Source organism: Ambystoma mexicanum, chromosome 12 (genome assembly GCF_040938575.1).
Source record: "Ambystoma mexicanum isolate Mex_15411 chromosome 12, UKY_AmexF1_1, whole genome shotgun sequence".
Classification (NCBI taxonomy): domain Eukaryota; kingdom Metazoa; phylum Chordata; class Amphibia; order Caudata; family Ambystomatidae; genus Ambystoma; species Ambystoma mexicanum.
In genome coordinates, this window is record NC_090936.1 from 156,798,485 (window position 1) to 156,823,369 (window position 24,885).

General features: G+C 44.9%; 1 protein-coding gene across 7 annotated transcripts in view; it reads left to right on the forward strand.

Annotated features, from left to right (window-relative positions):
* The window catches only part of PACSIN2 (protein kinase C and casein kinase substrate in neurons 2), a 909,220-nt gene that overhangs the window by 576,675 nt on the left and 307,660 nt on the right, over positions 1-24,885 (forward strand). The window lies entirely within an intron of this gene.

A 24,885-nucleotide genomic window follows, 5' to 3' on the forward strand; every position in this document is an offset into this window, starting at 1 on the left:
TTAAGTAGAGCGTTACCTTGTGGCTCTAGAGTAAGTTTGTTGTCCATCAGGACCCACAGGTGTTTTACAGTCGGCGATGGGGCTGGGGTTGTACAGAGTTCCCTTGGCCAAGGGATGCAGTGGTTGTCTCCTTCATTTTTTGTGATGATCATTACTTCTGTTTTGCATGGGTTGATTGTGAGGTAGTTAAGAGTTCATCCAGTTGAATACATCACAAAGGCAGTTCTCTAGTGTTGTTTTCTTCTTGCGTGTCTTGTATTTTGAAGACTACTTGTGTATCGTCAGCATAGTTGTAGCAAGTGAGGCCGTGTCTTTTGATGATTTCGATTAGTTGAGATAGGTAGATGTCGAATAATAGCGGGGAGAAGGATGATCCTTGTGGTACTCCGCATGTGGATTCTCTTGGGTTGGATTTGAAAGGTTTCATCCATATGGTTTCTGTTCTGTTTGTTAGGAAGGATTTTATCCACATTAGGGCAGTGTTTGCTTTTAGGTCATACCATATTGAGAGGAGGGCTGATTCTGTTCCTCTCATTGTTCTGAAACCAACTTGTGCCTGGTCTACTAGGCAGGGCTCTTCTATGAATTCTTTGGTTATTTTGTGTATGGAAGTTTCTAGCAGTTTAGCTGTATACGGTATGTTGGAGATGGGTCTGTAGTTGGAGAGGTCCTCTACGTTTCCTGCTGTATCTTTGAGTAGCGACCTGATGTACGCTGATTTGAAGGATTGTGGCATTTTCCCAGTTGAGATTAAAAGGTTGAGGACATTCCTGTGGTATTCCATGGGAATTCCTTGTTTAAGGGTTGATTTGTATATGTCCAGGGGCAGGGATCCTCAAGAGAACCTGTTTTGTTGCTTTGATTTACCAGTTTGATGAAAATCTCCACTGATATTTCGGGGAAGCTTTGTAGTTTGTTCAGGTGTTTCTCGTAAGGGTAGGTGGGTTCCGTAGTCTGATCGCATGGTCTGTTTTCTGTAGTTTGTTGGATGGTAATGATTTTGTTTTTAAAGTGGTCTGCTAGGTCATTGCCTAGTTTCATCAAAGGTATTGGCGTGCTGTTATAGCCAGGTGGATTTTTTATTTCATTTATTATTTTGAAGAGTTCTTTTGGGGTATTTAGTGCTTTGAAGATTCGGTTGTCTTAGTATTTCCTTTTTGCTTTTTGTATTTCCTTTTTGTATGAGTGGATATGTTGTTGAAATTTCAATTTATTTCCAGTGTTGTTTTTGGTCCTCCATTCTAGTAGTGGAATGCACCATTTTGCTGTTGCTCTTTTACGTGAAGGAGTGAAAGGTTTTTCTTTGGCGATTTTGTAGATCGTTGTTATGATCCAGTTGGGGAGTAGTTACTTTTTTGTCCAAGTCAGCTTCTTCCATAATTGTTACTTGTGGTTTGCAGAGTTCCAGAAGTTCAATTAGGTTGGAGTTTTTGATTGTTCTCCAATTTCTTTTCATGGTGATCGGTGGTTTATCTTGTTGCTTGTTTATTGGAGTGGTCAGTGTGATTACGAAGGGAATGATGTGGTGGTCGCTCTAGAGTATCTGAATTCGGGGTGCCGTGGTAATGAGTTTTTTATTGGCGAAGATTGCGTCAAGTGTATGCCCTGCTGAGTGGGTTACTCCTTTGACTAGTGGTCGTAGATTCATTGCTGATATTTGGCTGGTTAGAGATTCGTGTGTGGTTGTGGTTTCTTCATCGATCCAGATGTTGAAATCTCTGAGGACGATCAGATGATTATGCTTGATGGCTAGGGTGGTGATTGGTTCCGCGAAGACATCTACGAAGGTTGTATCGTCGGTTGGCGGTCTTTATATCCGTATGAATTTCAGGTTTGTTTTGGGGTTTACTGTTAGGCGTAGGATTAAGGATTCGCATTTATCCATGTTTAGTGGGTCTTCCAATTTGATATCCACGTGTTCCTTGTGGATGATTGCCAGTGCCCCACCTCTTTTGGTTTTTCTGTTTAACTGGACGCATTTGAAGTTTTCAGACAGGCAGTTGTTGCGGGTGATTTTGTAATGGTTGTCTAGCCATGTTTCAGTTACAAACAGGATGTCGATACCTCCGTCACATAGGAGGTCATATATTTCCGTGGCATGTTTGGAAATTGACCTTGCGTTAATTAAGTTGCAATGGATCTTTTTGGTGTCAATGTGTTTTAGTTCTTGTTTTCGTTTGTAGTTGTTCAGTCGGGGTGCTTCCGTATTGGCATTGATTGGATGAAGATCAACGAAGGCTGCTTCTTCATTGAAGCAGTCTGCTAGATTGATAGCTTAGTTGTTCAATAGTGGTGCTTCTCTAGTGATGTCGATTGGTTGAGAATCAGCCAAGTCTTCTTCATTTAATCGGTCTGTTAGGTTAGTGGTTGGGTTGTTGATTAATAGAGCTTCGTCATCCTGTGTGGTATGTTTTGGGTATCGATGGTGCCCTTCTGTTCTTATGATATATGGGTTGAGGGGGTTGGAATCTTTCCACTCTCTTCTTGGGCACTCCCATCTTTTTTCCGGCTGTTTGGGGGGATTCTTTGCTTGTCTCGAGATGTCAGTGTCGTTGAGGTATTCAGACACTGTGGTTGTTGCGAGGTATGGTGTAATATATACATATTTTTCTCTTACAATGTTTGTTCTGATGATAGCAGTGTTTGGCGATGTTTCTGCATTTGAGGCTGCTTCTACTGGGAGCAGTTGGATTTGTGTATCCATGTTCATTGTTGCAAGATCCTGCTCTTGCTGGATGTCCATTTCTGGAGCCACTGTTCAATTTCATCTATGACAGAGAGAGCACCTGTGCTTTAGTTGCCCATCTAAAATGCACCAAAATGGCTTCTACTCTGCATTGGATTATGTATGGGAGAGGGGTGTTCATGTTTTTGCAACCAGTTGTATATCTTTCAAATCTGATATAAAAAGAGGGTTCTAAACCGTGGGAACAAACAGAAGTTTAATGAATGGACGAGTGTCAACAGGCCATACAACACCAAATAATTTGAACATGAGAAAAAGTTCCCTTTTTGATTTTGCAATTAATAAATTGTATTTTGAAAACTTTCTATGCTATCGTAATCTTTCATGCTGGGAAGGTTGTCCGAGCCAGAGGTTAAGATTCATTCTAAACCTTCCAACCATCACAGTTTTAGTTTTTCTGTAGTTAACCTGAGTGGAACGGGTATGCCCAGACTTCGGTCCTGTGCCTGCTGGGCCTAGAGACCCAAGCTATTCCTCACTGATGAGGCCCAACAAGGCCAAAACTTGTTTGGGGAAGCTTGTGGTCTCGAACAGAAGAGATATGACCAAGCAGTTCGGGCAGCACTCCCTGTTTTGGGGTGGGACAAAGCTTGATTTGCATATAGTCTTTCCCCTTTCTAAAATGGTTGGCGGATGAAGAACAATGGTCCGAAGGGTTGCCCAGAGCAATGCCAAGAGACCGGTAAGGCTGCCTTAGAGTGCACGCCAGTTAAATACTGTGTTGCTGTGTTACTCTTTTATTGTAATTGTTTTAAAATCACTGGGGATTTTAATTGCATGTGATTATTAAATATACCAAGTTTCCTTACTTGGCTGCTATTTTAGTGCCAACTGTTCAGTAATAGTCTTGAATTGACTGTATCTTTATAACTCGCGTTATATCTGCCATGTGTGCAGATTGGGAAGTATTTCTTCCCTTTCCATCAGTCCCCGACCCGATTGCCACATGACCCACAGCATTTATGTGCTGGGGTCAGTGACCGGCAGTGGGGTGCTCCTGTCCGCGCGCTGAAGGCAAGCCCCGTATGTGCCTGTCGGGGACCAGGAGGAGCCGTGGGCTGTGACATTACGCCAAAACATACTAAAAAAGAATTGCTTTATTTATTTTATTTATTGAGCTTTTGCATGGCGCATATGCATCAAAAAATTGTTTCCAGGTGCTTTGAGTTTTACATCCCAGCAAAGCATTTTCTTACTTATTCGGAAGCTGAGTTATTGGCTTTTGCACCAGATGTCACCTTTCTGCCTCTGCATTTCCCTGCTTCTTTAAACAGGATCCGCCTTGGGCTTGTAAAAGGGGGAATTTGACAAAAGTGGTGGGAAACAAGCTAACTCCCGGACCTATTTTTATTAATGCACATTGACATCTTTGCAATCTTGAATGATTATCAGCCTGACATTCTCTGTCTTACTGAGACCTGGTTCACTGACTTTTCTGGCCCAGGTATCGCTCAATTATTGCCCCCCACCTACATGCTTAAACATCTTGATTGACCATCCCTGCTCTCTAGTAGTTGGTGGTTTGGCATTGATTTACTCGGCTCTTTTGGAATGTACAATTATTCCCTTACTCACGTTCTGCCTTGTGAGCTTTTGCTAACACGATTTTCAGCTTTCACATAATTATACTGTCCATCTGCTACTTGCTTACTGCCCACCTTCGTATCTTAGTAATGCATTTTTTAAGCAAGTTTATGCAGCTTGTAGTGGATCTTACTTTGTCCTGGTTGTATACTAATTAACCTTTTCACAATTGACCTCAGGAGAATTGACTTAATTTAGAAGGTCAATTAGGACATATATGCGAGGGGAAACCCCCGCAACCCTCCACCCAATCCAAAAACCCCTGCAACCCCCCACCCAATCCCCTTATATTATTTATAATCCGAAACCAACCCAATACATATATAAAATAACTAAAATAATACAAAGGTCAATTGTGCAGAAGGTCAATTAGGACCACTATAATTAGGTCAGTTGTGCAAAAGGTCAATTGCAAAAAGGACAATTTGGGTAATACCCTTCATGCTATACTAATCACACACTAATGGGGGATTTTAATGTGCATCTTAATGATGCTAACAATGCTTATGCTTCTAAGTTTACATCTGGTCTTGCCGATTTCAATCTGTATGCAGGAAACCATCTTCCTACGCATAACATAGGAAATACGTTGGATCTTTTTTTTTCTGATGAGGAGTATTGGCCACTTTCAATTTACCGGTTATATGGTCGGGTCACTTCCTTTCTTACTTTTTCACCTTTCCAGCGCAAATTGAAATTCCACACTCGTACTAGCCGGCGTTTTTGGAGTAAGATCTCCCCTGATCAAGTAGCGTGATGCCTTTTTGATCATTAGGCACCTGTCGTGCTAGGCCATCTGCCCCTTGGTGTTCGCCTGGTTTGAGGCGCCTGAAGCAAGCGTCCCAACATGCCGAACATAAATGGCAGCTTGTTCTTGACCCGGAGTCCAAGGCTAAATACAAGCAAGCTTTGTTGATTTACCAGAAAGCAATCAAAGCTGCTAAGTCACAATATTATACTGCCATGTGTTGTTCACGCAAGCTTTTTAAAGTGGTCAAAGAACTTTCTGCACCATCTTACCGTCTGATTGACCTGTCTCATTCTTAGAAGATTTGTGATCAAATCAGTTCCTTTTTTCTGGACAAAATTGCCAGGATTAGGAGTTGGGTTGCCTCTGCAGGGTCCATTATCCCGGTTTTGTTTCCTTCTCTGGGAATGTATTCTACATGTGCACCTTGAACCTTTCTTTTTGATCCTGTCACTGAAGAGATTGTTGCTAAAGCCGTTGGTAAACTGAAATCACCATCTCCCTCGGACCCCATTCCCATATCTTATTCAATCTCTCCCCTCGGGTTGTATTGCACAATTTACTACAGCTCTTCACTTTTTGTTTGCAAGTGGTGTTATTCTGGCTTCTCTAAAACATGCTATTGTTTCTCCCTCCTGAAAAAGCCCCAACTCAATCCAGTATTGCCTCACAGCTACCATGCCATGCTGTTACTTCCAGTGCACATGAAACCTTGGAAACCATTGTTAATCCTCAGTTATCCAGGTTTCTCGAGATGGAAGGTCATTTACATTCTTGTCAAGCAGATTTTAGGCCGCTTATGGGAACGGAGTCTGTAAGGATTTCTATTCTCGATTATTTGGCACTAATGCAGGATCAGAGAGGTCAGAGTTTTGATTTTCCTTGACCTCTGTGCGGCATTAGATACCATTGACCATGAAATTTTTCTCCGACGGTTGGAAAAGACTGGGATGTCTGGTGCACCTCTAGCTTGCTTCATTTTCTCCAGCATTGTATCTTTCACGGATTCACATGCTGTGAATATTTCCAATTGTCAGGCTGGGAAACCTCTAACTTTAACTTGGTGTTTTCCTATGGAACACTTCGACACTTTAGTGTCCTATCAATGTTCTTTTTGGGTGCTTTAGGATACACCAACAGGACGTCTGATATAAATAGCCCTGCCCCCGCGGCTTCCCTTCAGATTTGAACCGTCTCCAAACTGTTGGGATCACCTCATGTTTCTCTTTGTGTTTTGCACATGCTTTTTGTATCTGGCCAGTATGTCATCTGTGGCCCAGACAAAATCTCTGTTTAGGCCTTGTGCTACCTGCAGCCTTAAGAAGGTCTTCCAAGGGGATGGTCATACAAACTCTGTACCCCCATCATTCAGCGGATGCCTGCAAGATATGCCAGATTTCTTTCCGCAGAAGACTCTGAAAGACCTTAACCGCCGGCTCATCTGTTGGCTAAATGAGGGCACTTACCCGGCTTCGGAAGTGGGTTCAGCCCGGGGGAGCCAGTCTTCGGTGAGGGCAGAGAAGGCCTCTGAGCACAGACGAGCGGTGTCGGCGGAACCCCCCGCTAAGAAGTAACGGACGGAGTTGCCTACGTCTGAGGTGGGGAAAGGTAGCAAGTCTTCTACGTCCATCATTCGAAGGGGGCGAGTGGCTCCTTGCTATCCAAGTCAGATCAGCCTGACAAGTCCCAAGGGGTCTGGTGGTAGGCTCGAGAAGTCAAAAATGTCAGACAAAGGACAGGTGAAGCCGAAGTAATCTTCCTTGAAGCACTTGTCCTCTAAAGATGATCATAGGTCCTCGTCCAACCGAGATTCTTCGAAGCCCTGTTCCAGTTCTTCTTCCAGAAAGTCTGGGTCACCCGTGAAGGGTAAGGCCGTGGAAGCCGAGGTCCCGATGACGAAAGCGTAGATGGGCGTTCCCTAGTCGACGGTGGCGGTACATTCTGCTTTTCCGCCATCGACCGTGGTGGCAGCGGCTCCGTCCATGACTGTGACTGACAGTGGTCCACTCTTGTAGTCGTTGACGCAGATGGATTGGGAAGGCTTGTTGTCGACGGGTGGACCGTGGCAGTTTGCTGGCTTTGAGCCCAGGCTTCCTGTGGACATTCTGCAACAAGAACCGGCTGCGCATTCTGTTTCCTCGGGATGGAGGAGGTACATGAGCCGCTTTTCGATCAGTCAGCTCTGGGTCTGTAGAGAGCATGCCCGTCAAGTGGGCTGGGGGCTTGCACACATTTATCCGTTGGTAAAGCCTCAATCCCTGCTATCCTTGCAGGTGTTAAATATGCTCCAGTCATGGTTGGGGCAACTGGTTGCGAGGCTGCCACTGCCTCTGAGTCAGTCGGTTCCGGTGGTTGGAAGTATGACTGGTGAGACCCCAAGGAAGTCTCTGGTACGGTTGCCATTGCCGGTAGGGTTGGACCGCCCACAAAGTCATCCGGAAGAGGGGGAATTGCCTGATTTGGATCCGGAGAGTGCTCCGCGTGACACCCTGTCGACGGTGTCTTTGTCTCCAACGAGGGACGATGCTTTGGATACGGATCCTGATGTGGAACAGCCCAGTAGCCCGGCACAACCATCTCTGCCGGATGATATTGGGACGTGCCACGCCATGATGGCGAAGGCGTGTCAGGAGTTTGGTCTGGCTCCTGAGGGCGAACGTAAGGACTGTTTTCTCTTAGACCATATGGGAAGGCGACGGAAGGCAGTCTTCTCTGTTCTGATTCTCGACCAGGTGTGACAGGAGGGCTTGCGTACGATGCGCCACCCGTTTTCTGACCCTGCGGTGAAGGGCCACCTAGAAAAGAAATTCAAGGCGCCTGAGTCAACCTTCAGATGTCTCGTGTCGCAGCCCGCGCCCGAGTCAGTGGTTTCGGCGGCACCTAGCCGTAAGGCCAGAAGCCAACACAAATGCGTCACGCCCCCTGACAGTGAAGCCAGGAAACAGGACGCGTTTGGGAAGAAGTTCCTGATGGTGGGGGCTACTACAGTAAAAGCTGAAAATTCCTTTGCCATTATGTCCAAGTGTGATAGTGAGATGTGGCACTGACTAGCCTCGATCATCTCCCGGAGCAACACCGCAAGGAGGCAATGCTGTTGGTTTGAGAGGGGGAGGAGAGCTCCAACCACAGCATCAATATTGAAGTGGACCTGGCGGAGTCAGGGTTTAAGCAAACCAATAATGGTGTGGTGCTCCGACGGCAGGCCTGGCTGAAGTGTACGGATTTTTGCCCAGACGTCCAATATAAGGTACTCGATAAGTCATGTGAGGGTGAACACTTGGTCGGGGAGAAGATGGATGAGGCCCCCAAAGGGATAAAAGAGGTTACTGAGACAGCAAAGTCTTTAGGTTCCCTGCAGAGTGGCCGCTCTTTTCGCTCCTTTCAGGCTTTTCGTGGAGCCTCTGGTAATGCCCGGTTTGCCTCCTTCAGAGATCAAAGTTACGGGCGCTCCAGCTACTCATCGCAAGGCAATAGGCGCTCAGTCCAGTCGGCTCAGAAGAGCAGAGACTTTCAAGCTCGGCGCAAGAAAGGTTCACAATCCTCAGCTGCTAAAGGGAGGCAGTCAAAGTCTCAACAATGACTGCCATATGGGCAGTCTGCTTGGGGGGGCAGGGTGGCAAACTATATCGATGAGTGGCAACTTATAACGTCAGATCGCTGGGTTCTGGATGCAGTATGTCTCGGCCACTCAGAGTTTTGGTGTCCTCCGGTCCCTAGTCTGCCAGTGTATGTGGCGCAACCGCATCTTCCAATTTTGCGGCAGGAGCTGGTACTCGTGCTAGCGAAAGGGGCGATGGAACCAGTTCCGGTCGCGGAGGGGGCCGGGGGGGTGAACTCCCGATATTTCATTGTGAAAAAGCCCAATGGCAAGTGGAGGCCTATTCTAGATCCGTGGGCACTAAACATGAAACTGCAACGCCTGAAGTACAACATGCTCACACTTCAGGATGTCATCCGCTCGGTGCAACCGGGCGAGTTCCCCACTGCAGGGGTGGCCGGCGGGCACATGTGAATCCATGAAAGATACCAACAGTGGAGAAATGGAGTTACAGGTAAGGAACTATTCCCTTCTTTCTTTCAGAGGGCCAGCAGACTGTTTTGTTATTCTCTTTCAATTCAGCACCCTCCTCTGCTTCATGTGAGGTGCCCCAGGGTTCTTCTCTATTGCCCCTCCTTTTCAATTTATATCTTCAGCCACTTGCTGATCGTCTCTCCTCCCACAGCATTCATTTTTATATGTATGCCAATGATGCTCAGCAATTCTTCGATCTCGGAGCACCGGCCTCATATCCTCCCTTTTAACTTAAGGAGTGTCTTACAGAGATTGGATACTGGGTGGCTGTAGTTATTGAGCAGGTGGCTGGCTTTACAGTGAATTCTCAATACAGCCAGTGTTCAGAAGTTATCCGAGGGATGCATTAGTGAAATTCTTGCTTCATTTGAAGCTTTTTGTTCTTGTTAAAAGTTTTGTTTTGTGAATGGGTGTGCTCTTTTGAACCCTATGTTAAAAATAAATCCATAAATATTGAAAGTAAAAATGAGATGGCGCTAAATGAGGCATTGAGAAAGTTGAAACATTTTGAGTTCATAGGTTTTAAGATCTGGCCCAGAAAATGTGTATAATATTGTCTATTTGAATCTATTTGAATGACAAAGTTTCAAGAGAAGGAGAGGGTAATTCGATTCCCCCCACCCCCGCTTAAAGCTAATCCATGACACCTCTCCTGAGGTGCACTTTTCCATTCCACCCAAAGTGACACGATAGCCTGTATGGGCCTAGATAAAGGCTCTCCTTCTCCTCCAGTGGTGTTGTGCTCTGTCCCGCCATTGCTGGCTAATAGGAAGGCAGGTATCCCCCACCTTCAGACGATGAGTAGAAAGGCTGTGGATTTGGAAGACGTCTCACTTGCCTCTTATCGAGAGAATATCATTTTTGATAGAACTTCCCCTTTAAGCACAGGGTTTTGCTAACTAAATCTTTTTGTAGTCAAAGTTGCCATTATAGGTATAATTGAGCCTTAGATGCCAGATCTGGAAAATTAGGAATGTATTAAAATCGGAAAGAAATATTCTAGGAGCACTTAAATCCATTTAGAACACATTTATTGGAAATTGCACATTTATTTTACAGGGTAGTACTCTCCCATCACAGAGCAACCTGACGATATTCTGTTTAAATCATGGGCCCATCCAACATGATTGTGGGGAGGGCAGAATAATCTTTGAAAAGTATTTTTTATGGCAATCGGTGTATTCAAATAAATGTATGTGCAAAGAAGAGTGAAATCCCTAAACAGCCATCTCCTTTGGCTTCTTTGCTGCACACCAATACCACTCCAGTCCATAAACTGTCAGGTGCAAGAAGTAAGATTCATTGCATCACACAGAGTGACACAGGCTTCATCACAATGTAAATAATGGGTGCTACTGTTATCCTACAAAAAGGAAGGAACACCTCTTACGGACTGTATGAGGAAAAAAGGCAGACATAGCCCTGTCAGAATGCAAACCTATGTTTGCAGGTTGTACACAAATCATTGTAGATCTGCATATGTGTACCTGTATCCATGAGATGAACACTAAATTGGCGGAAGCTAACATTTTCTCCTTGGTGCACATCAGAAATCCACATGCTAAAGAGTGAAAATGCTAAAGCTAGTATTGCCCAAAAAATGCATCCCTCTTTTCTCACCCGATTTTAAGTATTTGATTTTTATAAATATATTTCTTTTGAAACACCTGCTGAAGCAGAGCTCTCGGTCATGTTCTGTAAGTAATGGTATCTTTCGCTCATGTCATTTTACAATCGCGCTCACATTATAAAAGCAGAATTTCAAGTACCAGAATAAAGTATCACATGGGTCTAAGATCCAATACAGGCTCTTCATTGGACTTGGTTACATCGCAGAAGAGCCTGCATGCTTGTCAAACAATGACTGCAGGCAGTTGACTATGCAATACAGCCTGTTTTGCATAATGTGATAAGGTGCTCAACGAGTCACAAGCCAAATCCAATACATGTTCAGTTTGTATTATAAAATTGTTATCAAACAGGGAATTATGACTTGTGGGATCCCTGAACACATTACCTTCAACCTTAAGGGGGTTGGGGGTGAGGGGGGTGTTCATACTTCCCTTGCCTAGTCTCCCTACTCCAGCAGGTTGTGATGCAAAAACAGTTCACTAGAGCCAAGGCGCCCCTACTGTCTGTCCTGTTTTTGTTCTAAGGAGGGACTCTCTGACCCCCTCAGGGACTTCCTAGGTGACATAGGGGTGGGGACTGCCGTGTTACCTTTTTCTTCCAGATAAATGTCTTTAAAACCTTTACACACTTGCTGGTTCTCACTCTCACTCTCTCACTCTCACTTCCCTTCTCTCTTCCCTCCTCAATCTCCCTCCCCCCCCTCTCTCCCTTACCCCCTCTCTCCCTTACCCCCTCTCTCCCTTCCTCCCCCTTTCCCCCTTCCTTCCCCTCTCCCCCTTCCTCTCCCCCTTCCTCCCCCTCTCCCCCTCTCCCCCTTCATCCCCCTCTCCCCCTTCCTCCCCCTCTTCCCCTTCCTCCCCCTCTCCCCCTTCGTCCCCCTCTCCCCTCACCCTTCCTCCCCCCTCACCCTTCCTCCCCCTCTCTCCCTCCCCCTCTCTCCCTTCCTCCCTCTCCCTTCCTCCCTCTCTCTCCCTTCCCACCCCTTTCTCCCTTCCCACCCCTTTCTCCCTTCCCACCCCTTTCTCCCTTCCCACCCCTTTCTCCCTTCCCACCCCTTTCTCCCTTCCCTCCCCCTTTCTCCTTTCCCTCCCCCTTTCCCCGTTCTCCCTTTTTGCCTCTCCCTCATTCCCTCCCCTTCTCCCCTTCCCTTCTCTCCCTTTCTCACCTCCCCCTTTCTCCCGTCCTGTCCCCTTTCTCCCTTCCCACTCCCTCCCCCCTCTCTCCCTTTCCCACCTCACTTATTCTCCTATTAGTATCACTCCCTTTTCCTTCTCAACCACCAGTTCCCTCTTGATCCTATCCTTTCGTCCAAATCTGTCCTCCCAGCTCTACCCTCCTTCACACTCCTGCCTCTCGCTTACCTCTCCTTTCTCACTCCTACTTTCAACCTGCCTCCTACTTGCCCTCCAAAATTACACCACTCCCCCACAACAGGGACCCCTTTTTAACCCCATCACTTTACCTTCTCTCTGTAAACATTCTCCTCTAGGTCCTTCAGCTGCTGCACACTCTTCTGGTTCGTTGGTGCTTCTTTAACTGCTCTGGCCTCACCCAGACACCCCTCACGGTCAACTGACTGACTTTGTATAGCCCTCCCCTCCCCTCCCAGCTGAAGATGCCCCCATAGGTTACATGAATCAGCTGCTCCCCTCTGCCAATCTGTCTGAGGTCTGGGACTTACCCAGGAAGTCTTCATAAGGAGTTTCGGGAGGATAGCTTGGTGGCAACATGCTTGTCTTGGAAGCAAGATAATGCGGAGCAACACAGGTTCGATCCCCGGGTCCGCTTAGAAACCTATGGGTATGAAGGCTGTTATAAATAACCAATTATAACCATAAGGACCACCAGCCTCACCCCTTTTTCCAGCTTCCATCTTTGCCATGCGGTTACCTCGATAGTTTTTCTGTTCCTCTTTGAATCAAGTCATTCTGGTCCTACATAGGTTTTGGGTGCAGTTCCTTGGTCTCCCCAAGTGCTAGGCAGCCCCTTACTAGTTTCAGCTCTTCTTCTGCTGTCCCACTCCACCCTCCATCCCCTACAGCCATTTTGTGGTTTGTATGATCATGGTTTGGTCCCCTAGTCTGCTTCTGAAGGAGGAAGCCTAGTGCATTGACATTTGGGTAAAGAGTTTTACTCCTTTTCATGGTGGATCATGTCCATTGGGCCCTGGTGCATTGTGGTCCTTGCCGTTTTTCTCCAGGTGGTGCTGCTTCCAGGGATCCATAATCCAATCCAACTCAAGGGCCTGAAGTGTATGGAGCATGTTTTTGTTGCAGTGTCTTGGCACCCATCTGAAAGTTTAGAAAAAAAGACCTTGGCATAGCAGAGGCTGAAATGCATTAGAGCTGAGACAGAGGCACCACATGGCTGAGGAAGCACACAAATACACACCAGAAAAAAGTAAAGCATAGGACTATTGCATGAAAATTGTTTCAGGGTGCTGTAACATAACAATTCCCGGGAGAAACAGTCTTGAACTTAGCATTATAAACAAAGGACAGCAAACACAAAAGGAATTCAGAAAGTTCCGGAGAGGATGTTCTCCTGTTTAGGTTGCTCTAGCATTCAGTCTTTATCAGTTCTTCTGGGGACTAGAAGGCCTTGCAGCCACTTATGGGATTTAGGGCTTCCTCCCTTTGCACAAGTGTCCCAAAGGTCCTCCCTTTCACTGGAGTTCTCTTTCTGTTACTTAATTCCCCTCTTACGGGGCCAAGGGTCTACCCCCATTCTGTTTGTTTACTTAGAGATATGGTGCCCTTCTCCCCCTGCCACACCCTTTCAAACCCAGGGATATAGTGCCTTGCTCACTAATCCACAACAGGGGATATAGTGCATTACTCAGTCTTGCTCGCTACACCACAACCCTCTTCTGGATTCTAGGGGCTCTCTTCTTCTGTTGCACATCTCCTCCTCTAGAATCAAAGTGACACTCTCCCTACATCTTACCCCTCCCTTCTCTTCGGTCTGGGTTGCTTTCTTTTGGTCTCAATGAGCTCCCCTCACTGTAGCCCACCTCTGTTCTGGTGCTACCGTCTTCCTCACAGGACTACGCCCCTCTTCTGAGTTACTGGGGGCTCTTCTCGTCCTCACTGGAGAACACCCCTCTTGTAGGCTCACGGAGCTCTGCTTTTCTAGCGCGATACCCTCTCCTCAGCAAACCCCTCTCCTCATCCTCCAAGCCAAAATATACAGTCTGTGTTTCACAGGCTACTTTTTAAAGCCCTCACCATTCTCCCCTTGGCTGAGGCTAACATTTTAATTGGTCAATTTGCCTCTTATTCCAAGCCAGAAGAAGGAAATATCTAGAAATGTTGCCTCCTTCTTGGATTTCTATCAGTTGGTTTCCAAGTGCAGAAGCTGGTGTTTGTTTGCTGCTCTGCATTGTGTCCTGGCTCTCTTCTGCATGGAAGTTCGATTTGTTGGTTTCTGATGTTTAAAAGGCCATCTGAACGAAGGGAAGTATTTCTCTTAAATCCTACAGGAGATGGATAAAGTGATTTTTCATCACAAGTGCTGCTGCTTGGGGGTGGGGGGGGGTGGTGGGCTTGGCATAAGAACGTTTTTGCCTTCATGGCTCCTCACCTGTTGACTAAGGGGGTCTCTGGATGTGCTAATGTTTTCCCATAGCATACACTCCGGAACCCGCTATGGGTTTTGGATCTCTAAATCTGATGCATCTTGTGACTTTGCTAGACACTCTACACACACGGCTACATGCATGCCTAAACAGGGTGCCCCATCAACTCCCACATACCCCATCTTGGCCCCCCCCCCCAATGACAGGGTCAGACCCATGGCCCTGTCAGAAAAATTTGAATATTTGAAGTTGCACATCATACAAATAGGCATGGATTACTCTGCTTTGTAATGTTCTTCTGTTTTGTAATTGTTTACTTGGGAGTATGCACACATTGAGAAAGCCAACTGGTGTCTTTTAAATACAGATGGCCCATATCATTGACTTTTTACAAGCTCAGAGACTTGTCGTAGAAAGAGCCACTCTTTGGTGTCTCTGACAACCTGTAATAAAACAGCTGCCTATTGGTGTATTTCCTAAAACAAAGGCTGTAGAAAAAAAATGATTTGCTGTCCAACACAAGACCCTGCTGGCAGTCTAGGTCCCTTGCATTTGCATTTAATTAGGGCTTTCGCCACAGCGCTTAACTATAAAACTCAAGCAAAAATGCTAAAAGATATAGGGAACACCAAGTAGAAAAATAATTGACTAGACTGGCAGGAGAATAGATAGGATTTGAGCCGGGTGCAAAAAAGATGAAATGGAGACTAAGAGTAAATGAATAGGGGAATAGATTTCCTGGGTTTGGCTGCAACGAGAGAAAAAGAACGAAAACGGCAAGCAGCACAAAGGGGTGTAGGAACAGGAATGAGAAATTGAGATTATGGCAGATGGGGATGGGAGGGTAGGTAAAAAGAGACCAGAGAGAAAAGGTAGAGGGGAAGTGAGACCGTGAGGAGACAAAGGAAATTGATAGGAGTGAGGAAGTAACTGAGGAGTTGGGGGTGGAGAAAAAGGAAGGCAAATAACAGAATTATATATCGAGCAAAGAGTGGTAAGATGAGAGGAAGGAAGGCTAAAAGTAACTCCAAGATTGAGAGCTGAAGAGGAGAATGAGATTGGGGGGTGGGGGAAAGGGTGGCTAGGGGGATTGGAAAAGTTGAGGCTGGGAAGAATAGAACTTCCAGGTTTGGTAGGATTTAAGCAAAGATAGTGTGAGATCATCCAGTATTGATATGATATATATTTTATTTGTATCGTGCCAATACACAAGTGTTTCAGAGCGCGACAAGGGAGGGGAAACAAGAGAGGACAACACAACAACCCTATTAGGCCCAGTGGCATTGAGAACGTGCAAGTGTAGGGAGGATGGGAGGGGGGGAGTGGAAAGTGTTGGATGGCAGACGGACAATTTGAGATCGTAAAGTGAAAGGAATCTATGAAGGAGAAAAAGAAAGATTTGAGTATTAGCATAAAAGTGAAACACTAATTCAAATGAAGAGGTGAGGAGATACAGATTGATAGTATAAAGAGAAAATAGTTAAGACCAGGTACTGAGCCTTGAGGTACACCATAAAGCGGTGAAGGAGAGATGTGCACAGCTCAAGAGACAGAATGCAAACTATCGGAGAGGTGGAGCTGAGCCACTGTAGGACAGAACCATTTAGACACAGTAAGTGAGAATAGAGTGATCAACAGTGACAAAGGCTGACAAAAGGTCAAGAAGAATCAGAATAGAGGAAAGTTGAGAAACTAGCAGAGGGGCAAGCATTAGACACACGAAGAGCATTCTCAGTTGAATGTGGATGGCGAAAGCCAGCTTGTAAGGGAGTGTATATGCAGCAAAAAGGGAAACCTCTGAGTAAACGGCACACTCTAATAGGTTAGAAAGAAAAGGAAGCAGATACAGGTTGAAAGAAACTACAAGGAACAGTGTGGTTGAGACAGGTTTTTTTTTTTTTTTGTAATGAGGCAGGTAGGGAAATAGTCCCTCTGAGGCACCAGTAGTGCACTAAACTGCAGGAAAAACAGACTAGTTGCCTTCACTGTGGATACATTAGTGCGGTGGGGGATTGACTGGTGAGCTGCGTCCTGGTAGTATGCCACTGATTTTCATAGACAATGTAAACAAGCCAACTCATTGTTGGGATTTTTTGCACTCATTACAAAGGAGTCTTTGTTTTACAATGCAGCTGCCACAGCGCATCCCTTTTCTCCTCAAGACCATGCCATTGGTTAAAGGGGCTATACAAATGCCCATTACATTACAGATGGATCATGTAACAATACCATTTGCCTATTAGGTTCAATGTTGGGATTGTGAGACAGGCATGGTATCAAGAGAAAGACTCAAAGGAAATAGTTTGAAAACCTTTATTTATAAGCTTTGTTGTGTTGGTGGAATGCCTGACTGGCCCCAACTCTAAAGGGATGGTTCCCTCGACTGTAACGTCTAAGTGTCGTTGATGTCCATAAGTCCAAAATCAAAGTCTGTCTTTGTCTAAACTTATGCTTACCCTCACTCTGTAAACCACAGCTGGTGTCAGGTTGTCTTACCATAGGTGTAGTTCTTCCAGTTCAAAAATAGTTAAACTCAAAAGGGTTGCCCTTGGAACCTTCCACGTAGGGCTTTTGCTGTAAGTCAATAGAGTTCACTTGAGGTCAGGGTCTTACCACCTGGCCCTCAGATACCTGTGGGACGGACACTTGTCCCATGGGGAACGAGCACTGGACACAGACAATAAGCAGCACCTCGCCTTCCTCCGGCTTCACAGAGAACCGGCTCCTTTGCCTCGCTGCAACCCGTCTGGTACACCGAGCCAGGGTCTCGGTCTCATGTTCTCCTCCGAGGCTTCTTGTGTTGCTGCCTTCACGTTCCAACCAGGAATCCCAGCTCGCTCGTACATCCTGGTAGAATCGCATCTTTTGTACCTGGAGTCATTGTCACTGGAGTTGGGTGTAAAGGGTTTGGGTCGATTGCCTGAACATGCCTGACTTTATCAATGGGACAGTCTACTGGTTTTACATGGTAGGCCTCACTATGTATCCCTATGTTATTGCTGTGTCTAATCCTCGTTGATCAGGATTGCCTCTTCTTCGTCCCAGTATTTATTGGAAATTGGGTGAGATTGGAAATACTCCATTAAAACTGAGGTAGAGTGGGTTGGTGGATAATTGGGAAAGGGGGAATACCATGTCTCGGCCTTGGGTATTCTCCTCCCAATCCCTGTGACCCTCCACTCAGGTGATCCTCCCTCGCTTGTCCACCCCCAGGGTCGAGATCCAAACGCAATGGACCTTCCCTGGCCACCTGAATGGAAGATCCTGAGGGAGTAGGTGGGAGGATACCTCCAGGTTTCTCACTGGAGCCTCTCCCTTTTCCCATCCTGCGTCGTTGATGCGAACAACAATCCCCCCTGCTCAGGGGGTGGGGGGGGGTTCATAGAGGGTCACCCGAGCCCTCACCGAGGCCCTCAATTGACTCGAATCTTCCTAGGCTCGGGCTGGCAGGCAGTTACTGTACTTGTACGCCCCCTGAGCAGGTGTGATTGCTACCCTGCTGAATATCTGCTCGAAATATCTTTTGATGAGCATAAACTACTTTTAGAGAAGATAAAATTCAGCTTTCTTCACCACAGCCTTTTGATATTATTTAATATTGTTGTCGCAATCTGGTTCCAAGAAATTGAGGCACTTCTCTGGATGTTCTCAAACATAAAGAGAAATGGGTAATTTCCTTGAAAGTGACTGCGCCTACTTTATACTGATGTGTATGCATTTTTTGGTTATGAGCACAAATATTCAGACTAAATTACAAATTAAATGATACAAGAAAACATTCTGGTGTGAAATATGAATTCCATCTTTTAGTTTACAATATGAATGATGATTGTATGGTGAGCTGATGCGTGTTTCAAGCATAGCTGTTCCTCGGGTCTCTTGAATCATTCATTGTTAAATGAATAGCACTAGCAAATTCTATTGATAGAGTATATATCTGGTTCCTAAATCATGGTGTACTCATAATAAATACGATGAGCAATTAATGGTTCAAGCACCCTGAGAGAAAGCTTTGCTTAAAAACACCATATAATAATTGTTCATGTTGTAAATTAAAAGATGGAATTGATATTTCACACACAAATCTTTTCTTGTATCATTTAGCATGATCATACATATCAGTATAAAAGAAGTGCAGTCACTTTATGAGAAATTCCTAGTTATCTTGTGATGAGGATCTAAATGCATATGTCTTGTGTATGAGTACTATATAAAAAAATCATATATCCTATCTTCTCTACCTATGCCCCCTCTGGGACTTCCTAAACTGGCCGCACATTACCAATGAGGCTAGTTGACTAGAAAGGATTCCGGGATGGGCCTATGACACTTGATGCCCGACTCAGCCTTTTTCTTATCACGCTCACCTGCTCTTTCCCTCTGTCTGATAATCTCCTCTCAATACTCGCCTTCGTCCAACTTCACCCAACTACTTTATTCTGCTTCTTAAGTCTTCCTTCTCTGTCCCTCTGATGTATGTATCTCTCTCTCCTACCTCCACCCTTCGATGTTACAACTCAGTCCTCCACAGTACTCCTCCCTCCTCTTCACTATTGCTCCCAACTGTGCACTTATATCCATCCACTGCATTAATATACCTCTGCTGCATTTATATACCTCTGCACTATCGCGCCTCCCTCCTCCTAATACTAATACTCCACTCACACTTCTTTCACTATCACAACCACTTTCCACTCTCTCGCTTACCTGCTTTACATGCACACACACCACTTGCTCTCACCAACCAATACCTCAACTTTTCTACAAATCGCCTCCACGCTGCAATCCACTGTTTTTCCTCCTGTTGATCTTTGTTTGATGCCTCCTCCTCTGACTTCTCCCAAACACCTTCCTCTTTGGATTACCATCCCTAGCCAATCTGGCATGTCTTCCCAACCAGGGAGATGCTATTCAGGGGAAGTTACAAAGAGTGGATTAAGCCACGCCCATTTTCTCCATGCAGAGCTGGCATGATGCAACAATGTCAGCCATGCTGTAAAGTGCTTGAGGTTTTGTTAGGGGGCTGCAGTGTGCCTGCCTAAGGTAGATGCAGTCCTGCATAGCGCTTTTCGCTCCTTTAGGAGTCACTGGTGCTCTAGGCCGGTCGCAGTTGTTCTGCTGCTCTGTGTGACAAGGCTGGAGAGTCTTGCACCGCTTGCTTCAGTTAACTGGCGGACGATTCGCAACTGCTCTGTTTATGTTGGATAACATTTGTTAACCAAAGAACATCCTTCGGCAACCTAAGTTGGCGATAGCCAGTACGCGACATGAGTGAGCTGGACTTTTTCTCCGCCAGACTAATGTACGTATATAACTTACACATAACGCCAGTACGGATTGAATCGACGTTCTCTCCACGGGGAAGACGCGTGCATGATAGCCAGTAAAGAGCTTGGTCAGAAGATTGAAACTTACTAACCATTTGTGAAACCGCAGTATTTCACTGTAAAGCCTGATGAATTGATTGTAGGATTTGAACTTGTATTGTTGTGCAGTGTGCTCAACAGGAACCGATAGCCCCTGATGAATTTCCACAGACTAGTTGACTTAGAGGTTTTTAGGAAAGAAACATGTTGGTTACCTTTTTTAATTTAAGTGATGGATTTGTGATGAATTATGTATGTTTGAGTATGGTATGACTGGTGTAAAAAATGAGTAGTGTGTGGTAGCTCAATGATTGTAGATGTGAATTTTGCAGAAGCACTAGCCACTTTATGACTAAGGAAACTCAAAATTAATTGACTTTCTGTTTGACTTGACTATCCGGTTTGTGTTGCGCTGGAATGACATCAATTGAAATTATGAATTCTCAAGTTGTGTTTTTAAACATTGTTAAAATTATATTAAAATATGTAATTCATTGAATTGAATAGTGGTCCAGACGATTCATTTTGTTAGTCCTGGTTGATTTTGCGAGTTCCTTCCCCTAACTCCTGACAATATAACCACAAGCGCAGTTGGTGTTTGCTAAAGTTATAACCTGCCCTGAGGGATCGCTTGTGGGGTTTCTCCCTCCAGCCTCCTTAGGTTGTTGTTTTGTTACAGCGCCAGGAGAAGCCATGAATGTTCTCCAGTTCTTACTTTGCTGGCGCTCTCTCCACTTTGGCTCTACAACTCGCATATGCAGACAGATTGCATGGGGCTCTGATAGGTTGTTGTCCTGTGTGTGGTCTCCCTCTTTTGTTGCTTCTTTGGTGACTCTAGAAAAGAGAGAGAGAACTTGGCAATCACTTTTCTTCAGGAGGTATGGGGTGGTGCAAGTTGGGAATGCATGTGTAAAGTCAGACACTTGGGGAATAGACAGGAAATTGGACCCTCTCAACTCTCAATGTTCCCCTGTGGAGGTAGGACCGGCTTCAGCCCCCGACAGGCCTCCTACCCCAGGCTGAGAGGGGTTCTGGTCCTCTCGTGACAGGGTCAGAATACTGACCCTGTCGCACTTTGTATATTAGTTCGATTGAGATTTTGTATTTGTATTCGTTATTATATATTCACCCAACTATACGCATTAATTGGAATCCTTGCATTCCTTGGGCATGCTTACCTTTTGGTTTATGAAACTGCAGGTGTTCTCTACCCAAACATTGCTCTTTTGTAACACTGTAAATCCAGGTGTTATTACCCAACTCATTGATGCTCAATGTATTGATCTTTGTCAGGTGAAAATCTTAGTCTGTCTACTCCGCTTGGATTTGTGACTTTGATGTTTAGCCCAGATGTCTGCAGACCCGAAAATACCCTTTGAGCTACCTTACTGGCTTCCCATCTAAACTTAACAAGTGTTATGGCATTGTTTTGAAAAGCATTAAGTGCACGCGTTGGTAAATAATCTGCATGGGTGTTGTTCTGTTAGTGGAATGGAGTCAAAACGAGATTGTGGGACAGTATAGCTAGCTAGACATGAGAAGGACATGGAAGGTATGTTCTCCCAGGGTTGGATATCACCAATACCAGAACCCTTCTGAAAGACTTTTACTTTTCCCATACTAGAAAAGCATTGAAAGAGGGAAAACAGATCAGATGATGGTCATCATTTTCAGCAGGAATGCCATCGCGAATAGGTGCGCTACCAGATTTCATGGTAGATGATTACCATATTGTTATTGATTGCTGTAGGACCTCTATCTTTGGATGACAATTTAAGAATAAAGCTCTCCTCTAAAACATACTTGATTGAGCCTTCAGAAGAAGAGATTGACTCATTTCATGGGTCTTCAGACGATTGGTGGAATTCTTCATCAGTGCTGATCCTGTTCACCAGCAATTCTTTTCCAACTGATTGAATAGCCGGGAACTAAATCTTGCTTCTTTTGACTCGGAGAATTAGCTAAATGTCTTGCAGACCTGTTGGCCCTATGATTTGTGCAGCTTTATTTACAATAACATATCACGATTAATTACTTAGGATATGGTTGTATTTGGATTTTAGGTACTGCAGTTAATCTCTATAGGGTTTCTGGAAGGAATATATAGCCTTTCAACGATCTTACTCATTTTCCAATAACCAGATTTTAAGGTTGGACTTTTATTTATAGGAGCCATAATCCTGGTGACTGGCCCTTTGATGATGGCCTCAAGATTTGTTGCACAAAGAATGATATATTTAAAAAAAAGTGTCCAACATAGTCTCACAGTAGATGGAACGCAAAGGATTAAGATGCACTTGAACGTGTAGAGGATGACTGCACATGCGTGCCAGCTCCCCCTTTTCTGTACATTTTGTTCTTCAATGTTATTTGCAAGTATCATGCCCAGAACTCTGGAAAAAGGGGAACTAAGAACTTCGAGTCTTTCTGGTGCATTGCTTGTACTTATTAGGAAAAACGCCTACATGTTTTTTCTTTAAATAAGATTAATGCGAGGGATATATTTTTGCTTAAGACATTTCTTACCAGTTAAGATATTAATAGTAAGCAACAGCAAAATGTTTAGACACATGCATGTTCCCATAAAAAATGTGATTTTGCAACATTCTTTGATTTTAAAAGTCCTACTCTGTCATGCATTGTTGATCTAGAAACGTGCCAACCCACTAGGAAATGTGCAATTCCATGACACCTGCCCGTATGTATTAACACTGCCTTTTATCACCCTTGTGCACTCACCACACCGACCTAGGATCCATAGATCTGATAGCTCTGGTCCCATTGTCACCTAAATATATGAAAAACTAAGATTGTGCCGACCACCTGCAGTTGGTGTCATCCTGCAACTAAAGCGCAATAACTTGGGATCAGTGGCTCCCTGCTCCCTTCCAGACACATCAGATTGCATTCCTGCCAACCCAAAGGGACCCTGCTTAGACATACCTCTGACTACATAAAAGGGAGTCATTATCACCCATTCTGTACTTCACTACTGCTCTGGTGCACCAGTTTTAATCGTGCATCCATGATTCAGCTCCTGCCTCTTCAGCCCCCCGTCCCCCCCACTTTTCCTGCGGGCCTCTGAGTCGTGAAGTTCTTACAACATTACTTTATAACCTTGGTATGTTCCGAATAGTAATCCAGCTTGGCTGTTTTTTGTTTTCCTATTACAAATCCTGATCCCATATTTGGATTCGGGTAGCTAATTTCACACCCTGACCGATAGCAAAGTGCCCTAAAATCAAGGACACTGTCATGGATGAGCCAACCACACGCCCCAGTGCGGCCAGACTACTGGTACGAAAAGATGAAAGAAGACTATTGGAGTGGATAAGGCACGTCATTGACCTGAAGTAATTTCTCTCACCGCGAGGAGGAGCCAAAGAGGTGCCAACCACCATCTCCCAAAGCGATGCAGTTGGGATCTAGTCAGAGAACTCCTTGAATGTCCAAAAAGTGTTTTTTTGACCAGCCATTTATTTGAGAGTGCCTTACCGGGAGACAGGGAAACAGCTATGCCCATCACTAGAAGAGGTAACCGATTTGCGTCTGCCTACTGGAATTAGTCCCTTATTGACCCGTGTAACAGAAGGAAGCACTCACAGGTATACCTTAGGGGTGTCACGGTATTAGTTTTATGACGGTACAATAACCTTCTTGCCAAATGACGGTATATCATGGTTATCGCGGGATAGCAGGTGGAGCTAACTAATCTTAACAAATATTTTCTAAAAGGTCATAAATTGTCAGATTTATCATCACAAACAAAACCAGGCAACCAGACCCAGAATTGGGCTTTTCAACATACTTCCCACTGAAATGCCACCCCTTGCTTCCACCAAACACAAACACACGTGTGGAGAGGAGAGGAGGGGAGCAGGGGGGAGCACTGCTGCGACTGGCAAAGCAAACTGAATAGCTTTTCTTAAGTGGTCATTTAGGCTTTTAGCTCCCCCACTGGCTACTGGTGAAGATGAACATGTTGCCATCTTGATAACCTGCATGCCACAGATCAATGAAGGCTGATGGTAGTATACGCTTGTGCGCATACACACACGCACACACACGCTCTTTGTTACAGCCTTTAGTTTACTTGTGGGTGAAAAGGTGTTCAGTAATCACGGACATGTTACCCTTTGGTATGGCAGCAGGGAATACCCACAGAGACTAATTATAAGTAAATCCAATGATAGAACCAGGGAAATCCCCCATTGTCATATGTTTAGAAAACATTATCCATTATAAATATGTAAACCCCAAAGCCGCCAACCCAAAGTAAACCCTCTTCCTTCTTGGCACTGTATTTATCCTTCCTATTGCTAACATATTGATTTTGTGTCAGGCACGTGTGGTTTATGGAATGGCATTAAAAACTGCTCCAACTGAAACTACTTGGCAGACGGCACATCCAACAGTGCAAGACCAAGACTGTGCAGCACTTGCTTACTGCAGCCTTTCCAAATTAGATTGAAAAGCACACTTAACGGTATGAACGGTATACCGATATAAACAATGTGACGGTTATTATTGTTCGATTAAGTGGTTCACGGTATCTTTAACGGTATACCGTAATACCGTTACATCCCTATACACTTAACACTAGCAACCAATGTGATATAGACGATCCAACCATTCTGGAGCAGCGGTGAACTTCATCAATAAGCCATATACCACAGAAGTGGGTGTAAACTTGTTTAAGGAGCACCCTGAAACTGTGCACAGTGTAAAATGTTCCCCTGTGTCCTCGGGACCTAACCTTTTATAAGACAGAAATCATTCAGATGAAATGCACACATCATATTGTAGAAAGACACGATGTGATTGCGGCTCTGCAATTTAAGATTACCCTGGAATGAAGCATGGTTATTTCAACATAATCTTGAAGTGGATTGGATGGCCCGTACAATCACTTTCTACCCATTTTTGTGCAGATGATTATATTTCATTGGCAGATTGGCCATATGCTAAGCCCAAATCTAGCCATAGATAGTTGGTATCCACAGCCAACGTGACATTAGCTCAGAAAACTGTAATTCCAAGATATTTGATGAGAAAGTAGCAAAGTAATGTCTTCCCCATCAATTTTTACCCTGAGGTGACTCCATCAATCACAAACATAAACGTCCATTTCAGTTAAGAAAAATACACTAAAAGAATATC